Source organism: Pantherophis guttatus, chromosome 2, assembly GCF_059756535.1.
Source record: "Pantherophis guttatus breed Tessera chromosome 2, ASM5975653v1, whole genome shotgun sequence".
In the NCBI taxonomy this organism is placed as follows: Eukaryota; Metazoa; Chordata; class Lepidosauria; order Squamata; family Colubridae; genus Pantherophis; species Pantherophis guttatus.
The window spans coordinates 218,478,024-218,485,420 of record NC_142064.1 but is presented as its reverse complement, the minus strand read 5'-3'; the positions used below and the strand labels follow the sequence as shown (position 1 = coordinate 218,485,420).

The 7,397-nt window shown below is 39.8% G+C and overlaps 1 long non-coding RNA gene across 1 annotated transcript in view; it reads right to left on the bottom strand.

Annotated features, from left to right (window-relative positions):
* Positions 1–776: 776 nt before the first annotated feature.
* The window catches only part of LOC148115523 (uncharacterized), a 57,115-nt gene continuing 50,494 nt past the window's right edge, over positions 777–7,397 (bottom strand). Inside the window, exon 4 of the long non-coding RNA XR_015732659.1 lies at positions 777–1,297. This is a non-coding gene — a long non-coding RNA (uncharacterized LOC148115523). The remainder of the gene's footprint in view (positions 1,298–7,397) is intronic.

Sequence of the window (7,397 nt, the reverse complement as noted above, 5' to 3'; positions counted from 1 at the left end):
CTCTTCTGTCAATTATAAATTGTCTGGGGACCCAGATTGTTGGGGACAGTATGCTGACTCTGTAAACTGCTTAGAGAGGGCTGTAAAGCACTGTGAAGCAGTGTGTAGCAATAGCAATAGCACCTTGACTTATATACCGCTTTATAGTGCTTTTTACAGCCCTCTCTAAGCAGTTTACAGAACCAGCATATTGCCCACAACAATCTGGGTCCTCATTTTACTCACCTCGGAAGGATGGAAAGCTGAGTCAACCTTGAGCTAGTGGGTCTTGAACTGATGAACTGCTGGCAATTAACAGTCAGCAGAAGTAGCCTGCAGTACTGTATCAACCTGACTGGGCAACCACTTGTCTTCTGCCCTATCCCCATAATGTTGCTTTCTATCAGATTTCTATCCTATGCGTGAGGCATCCTAAAGGTGTACTATTTTCCCTATATTCATATGCCATTCAAGGACAGTCTCAAAACGGACAAAAAACTGCCTGGCTTTGTTTTTCTGTTACCTTGGATGAAAATCAGATGACTGCAGTGACTTGAAACAGAGCCATTAGAAGAATAAGGCTCAGCAATAGGCACCACAATTTCACCTGAATTATTTTCTGATGATTCAGAAGGTGGGTGGAGAACATTTCCACTCAACACATTTGGAGAGAGGTTGGCATGCATACTTGGCTTTTACCAACCTGCATTTTGCTTGTTTTTAAAGAGATACTTTTCTTTTCCTAATCAACAAAGAATATTTAATTGCACAAATAAGCTTGGGGAAAAATCTATTCAGAGTCTGCATCAGCTATTTTATTTATTTGGTTTGTCAAACATGTACGAGATAACAGGTATAAACATAGACATGAACACAGGAAATGAGTACAAATAAATGGGGACAGTAGGACAGGGACGGTAGGCATGATGGTGCGCTTATGCACGCCAGCTTACGGACTTCTTAGGAATGGTGTGAGGTCCATGGTAGACAGTTTAAGGTTGAAGCTATGGGGGTTTGAGGATGTAACAATGGAGTCAGGTAGAGCATTCCAGACATTGACCACTCTATTGCTGAAGTCGTATTTTCTGCAATTGAGTTTGTAACGGTTTACCTTGAGTTTGTATCTATTGTTTGCCCATGTATTATTGAGGTTGAAGCTGAAGTAGTCATTGACAGGTAGGACGTTGTAGCAGACAATTTTGTTTTACTATGCTTAGGTCAGACTGTAGGTGGCGTAGTTCAAGGTTGTCCAAGCCCTTTAATCCAATGTTTTAATCGAATGCCATTCACGAAGGAAATGAAAACAATGTAGGCTATCCTGTAGAAAATAATGTACAGATGCTAAATTGGATCTATAGTACTGGAGAATGAATTAAGAGAAATAAAAAGAGAGTTGACAATATTAACTGATGAAAACTATAATTTCCATCAAAAACAGATAGCCTTTTATTTCTTGGAACCCACACAACCAAGCAGGAAATGCTATGTGAGGATAATAGATTTAATAGGAATGTAGCATCACCCACTACAGCATGCCATGATTTCCTGTCTCTGAAGATTAATCTAGTCTTTTCTTTTTTTAATTCCACCCCCATAAAAAAATGTTCGTAAAACTGACTCTATATTTAAAATAGTGGGATTTAGACTAGTTGTGACTATGTTGTATTGTCAAAGATTCTCAAAAATTTTGGTTCACTATATGTTGACTAGGCAGCTGTGACATTCATGGTTGGAGAATATTTCTAGGTTAAGGCATTATATAAAGTATATAGTTCTGTTACAACAATATGTGAATGTTTTTGTTACTAAACCAAGAATTAATTGTTACATACACTGGAAACAAATATTTCCAGTATTGGTAACCTTTCATTCTATACAGATGGTTGATAATCGGGATACGTTTTCCTTGCAATACAAAAACAAAGAAAAGGAATATCCCCAAAGAATATATTTCTTTCCTTACTAGAAGACAGGACCAGTGGTGAGTTTCAAAATTTTTTACTACTGGTTCTGTGAGTATGGCTTGGTGGGCGTGGCATGGCATGGCTTGGTGGGTGTGGCAGGGGAAGGATACTGTAAAATCTCCATTCCCTCCCCAAACCAGGGGACGGTTACTGCAAAATCCCCATTTCCTCCTGATCAGCTGGGACTTGGGAGGCAGAGAATAGATGGGGGTGGAGCCAGTCAGAATTTTTACTACCGGTTCTCCGAACTACTCAAAATTTCTGCTACTGGTTCTCCAGAACTGGTCAGAACCTGTTGAAACCCACCTCTGGACAGGACAGGTATTATCAAAGAGACATTTCCAAAAGGCTTTATCAGAATGTTAAATATAGAATGATAGATCTAGAAAATTATAAGCTTGGCTTGGTTCTGGACAAAAATCTAGAATAAAATTAACAATTTGTAGCTTTTGCGAAGTTCTTATGAACAGTCAATACTGGGCAAAGATTTTAGAGCTTATATGACACAATTTATCAGGCATGAATCTAATTTTGTAATTTTGGGGGTTTTCAAAGCATGAATGAAAATTGGAAACAGTGTCACCCACAATTCTAGGGTTTTTAAAAAAAATTATTGAACTTGCACCCTTTTTATAACATAGGTATCAATATAATGCAGTGGCAATTTGTGCTTGTTTCATCCACAAGCTTATCATTCATTTTTAGAAGTGTGCTTGCGTTGTGAAAAAAAATCAAAGTACTTTTCTTGCAGCTTTTGCTGCAACATTCAATTAAGTTCCCTGAAGGTAAAACAGAGTTTGAATTTTATGAGCAACAGGATGTTCAGCAAACAAAAGGCAGAATATAAAACTGCTCCAATTTACTTTATTTGGCATATGTTTCTGCCCTTGATAATTTAGCCTGTGGGCATCTAGAAAACAGGTCTTTTAAGCCATAGTTTGAAGATTGCTTTAAACCACTTATCATGCAGCCTTTGGAACTTCTGGATTAGATCTTTTGGCAATTCATTTTTCTAGACTATTTCAACAAAGCAATATAAGTAAGCAAATTCAGATTCCAGAGCTTTGAACTATTAGATTCCTGTTAGTTACACTGATTTTAATCACTTTTGCTCATCTTTGTGTTTATTCTTGCAAGACACTTTTTCATTCCATGGTAAAGGCAAACATTTGTTATTTTTAAAAATATTCTATTTTGGTATGACATATGCTGTTCATGTGTCATACAAAATAGCTCTTTTAAAGCAATTTAAGAAGAGGAAATGGAGGGGAAACGGTGTATGCCATTTCCCCAGTTTAGTATTGGCAGAACAACCAACACCTGAAGGCATTTTTGTTGGAGAAAAGTAAATAATATAAAGTCATATTTACGAAGTAGAAAGAAAACAAGACTTTATCTTTGCATCTTTTTTTTTTTAATCTAGTTTATCACCTTGATTACTGAACTCCCACAGGTTAAGAACTTGTGGTTACTAATAACACCACATTCCAGGCTGAAACATTAAATGCAGTCAAATGGACTTTTATACTCCAAATATTCAGAAATGATGCTTTCATTCAGTAATTGACATCTTTCTATTTTTAGGAATGAAAACCTATGAAGAGGCTCAAATTCTTAACAGAAGAGTACAAGTGCAGGTAGTCCTCAACTTACAACACTTCATTTAGTGACCGTTCAAAGTCACTGAGAAGTGACTTATGACCATTTTTCAAACTTATGATGGCTGTAGCATCCCCATGGTCATGTGATTAAAATTCAGATGCTTGACAACTAACTCATAGTTATGATGGTCGCAGTGTTCTGGGGTCATGTGATCAGCTTTTTCTCATTACAAGAAGATCCTTTCTAAGGACTTTACCTAAACCTCTATACAGATATCCTCCAAAAGGTGCTGGACTGAGACTTTCTATATAATACAAGGCCACAGGAAAATAGGGTAAACTAAATCAGACTACCATAATTGTTGACCAGGAATCTGAAGAAACCCTAGAACAGGGGTATCAAATGCGCAGCCCACAGGCTGGATGCGTCATGTGCTGGACACGCCCACCCCTGGTTTAGCGAAGGGGGGGAAGCCCCGATACGTCATGTGACAACGATGTGATGATACGTGTTTGACACCCCTGCCCTAGAAGGTGTGTACATACAGATGGTTCCATTATTTCTGCAGGCCTTCAGGGCTGTGGAAAGTCTCCAGGGGAACACCCAATGTCCTAGAACACCCTGGACCACTCAGTGTCCCTAAAGAACCTCCCAAAAGTACCAAGAAATACCAGGAACATCTTGATATATCTTATCTCCTGTGCCAGCCTTTATGGGTGACTTCTGTATCTCCTATGTGCCAACAATTGAGCGACAATTTCCATTACTTTCAATCTGTGCTCATGTTAGGTAGTGCTGATACATGCTGCACAGGTAGTCCTCAACTTATGATCACAATCGACCCCAAAAGTTCTGTTGTTAAGAGACAGTTGTTAAGTGAATTTTATGACCCCCATTTTATGACCTTTCTTGCCACAGTTGTTAAGTGAATCACTGCAGTTATTAAATTAGTAACATGGTTGTTAAGTAAATCTGGCTTCCCCATTGACTTTGCTCATCAGAAAGTCGGAAAAGGTGATCACTGCAAATGTCATAAATATGAGTCAGTTGCCAATCATCTGATTTTTGATCATGGGACCATGGGGATGCTGCAGTGGTTGTAAGTGTGGAAAATGGTCATAAGTCACTTTTTTTAGTACCATTGTAACTTTGAACGGTCACTAAATGAACTGTTGTAAGTCAAGGACTACCTCTATACTTTTGACAGGAAGACTGAATTAAAATTTGATTTTAATGACAAGAGGCGGGATAGTGGAAAACTTTCTCCTTAAAAGCTCCTAATGTAATTCAAATAAATACTATATCAGGGGTGAAATCCAGCAGGTTCTGACAGGTTCTGGAGAACTGGTAGTGGACATTTTGAGGAGTTCGGAGAACCAGTAGTGGAAATGTTGAGCAGTTCGGAGAACCGGCAAATACCACCTCTGGCTGGCCCCAGAGTGGGCTGGGAATGGAGATTTTGCAATATCCTTCCCCCAGGAGTGGGGAGGGAATGGGGATTTTGTAGTATCTTTCCCCTGGAGTGGGGTGGGAATGGAGATTTTGCAGTATCCTTCCTCTGCCACACCCACTAAGCCACACCACACCCACCAAGCCACGCACACAGAACCGGTAGTAAAAAAAATTGGATTTCACCACTGTACTATATCCTAACTTTTCCTCCATCTCCCTTCCATTACCTTGATTGATAGCTTTAATGCAATTTCTCTGTAGTATATTACTTCACAAGCAGATGAAACAGGCATCCAAAAGAAAGTTCTTAGATAATTTTTCTTCCATGAAAAACTGAAGACTTGGGGAATCTACTTTTTTTCCATCCAATTGGATTCATTTTCTAATTCTAGCTAGCCCGGGCTACAGGGTTATCCAGAACAAGGACAATAATAAATCTGAACCAACCATCTTAAGTTTTCTTCAGGAAAAGATATCCCTTGTTTTTGTCCTAGGTAGAACAGCCAAATTAAATGACTAAGATTTCTAGTGACTAAATGACTAAAGAAGACTAGGCCTTCTTTATCCCACTACCCCAGATGTGGGGAATTTAATGCCCAGAATTCCTGGCAAGAGCATGTATTTTGGCATTGTTGTTTGGGAATCCTATTTGCAGTACATCTGAAGAGCACCAGTCTGGGAAAGGCTGGGTTAAATTCTTTGCTACTTCCCGGAAGTCTCTGATGCAACAGAGACCTAGCTATTAGGGTTCTTTCCATGTTCAACATTTGTTTCTTTGGCTGCAGATGCTTCTGAACAGTTCCCGTGACTGCTGCTGTATCTGTATGCATGGGGTAGTAGACCCCATAGATTTATTACTACATCTGACTATAAAGCATAATCCTATGCTGTTGCAAGGGAAGTAAAAGAACATTTTCTTTAAAAAGAGCCTTGGTAGTACAGTGGTCTAAGGTAACCTCTTATTAAGCTGGTTATTAAGACCAGCTGCCTGCAATTACTGCAGGGTTCGAATCTCGCCAAGGCTCAAGGTTGACTCAGCTTTCCATCCTTTCTAAGGTAGGTAAATTGAGGACCCAGTTGTGGGGGCAATAAGCTGACTTTGTATAAATATACAAAAGGATGAAGGCTATTGCTGAGCACATTGTAAGCCGCCCTGAGTCTCCGGAGAAGGGCGGCATATAAATCAAATTAAAAAAAAAACATCAAATCAGTTTTTCTCAACATTGGCAAATTTAAGGTGTGTGGAGTTCAACTCTCAGAATTCCACAGAGCCTTGCATTTCCCTTGCTGGCTGGGAAATTCTGAGAGTTGAAGTCCACACATCTTAAAATTGCCAATGTTGAGAAACATGACCCAACTAATGACATTCTGATGTAAGGGAAAGAGCAAAACTTTGCCTTGCTTCTCTCTCTCCCTCCCTCCATCCCTCCCTCCCCACTCTCTCACAAAGATAGTTTCAGAGATTTTCAGAGCTCTCAATTATAACATTAGATAAGCTAGGGATCATTCTTGCAAAGCCATAGAACAGCTACAGTATATTATTGACAGGCCAAATATTTTGCTTTGTATGTATTTCCAATTAGACCTTTTAACATTTTTACTGTTTTAATGCTTTTTACTGTTCTTAATGTTTTCAAATGTTTTGAAGATCTCAATATATGCTTTGAACTGTGAGCCGCCCAGTGAGCCGCCCTGAGATGGGTGGCTATAGAAATCCAATAAATAAATAAAAATTTTTTTATAAGAAATGTCCCAATGCTCCTTCAGCTTCTCCAGGTAGACCAGGAAATACTCCTGCCTACCCATGACCAATCTAGACTAACAAAACTATGCCAAATGGACAATAAATTGAGTCAGGCAGTAGTCTATGTGTAATCATTTAGCCAATGAGGATGTGAAGAAGAGTTGTGTTAGCCTACAGTTGTGATGGCGAACCTATGGTTCCATCCAAAGGCTCAGGAAGCTGGGGACAGCAAAAAACATCACTTCCTGTCCAACTGGGAATTGGGAAATGGGTCGTTTCAGGCTTCCAGAGGACCTCCGAGGGGGTGGGGAAGGCTATTTTCGCCCTCCCCAGATGCATAAAGAGGATCTGGAGAGGTGAGAAAGAAAAACGGGCCTACCGGGCCATTGTGTGCCAGGGGGAGGGGGGTTGTGTACGCATGCACAGGGGGGGCGCATAGAATTATGGGTGTGGGCACATGTGTGAGCCCACCTCCCCACCTCCCCTCCTGGCACGTGATGACAAAAAGGTTAGCCATCACTGGCCTACAGTATTTAGAAATCAAGGGGAATTTGGTAACATCTCTTCCAAAAAGGCATAAATATTCATATATATTTACCTCCCACCAAAGGCAACAACCTACCCAACCCAAATCATGTACAGTATGAGAAATGTAA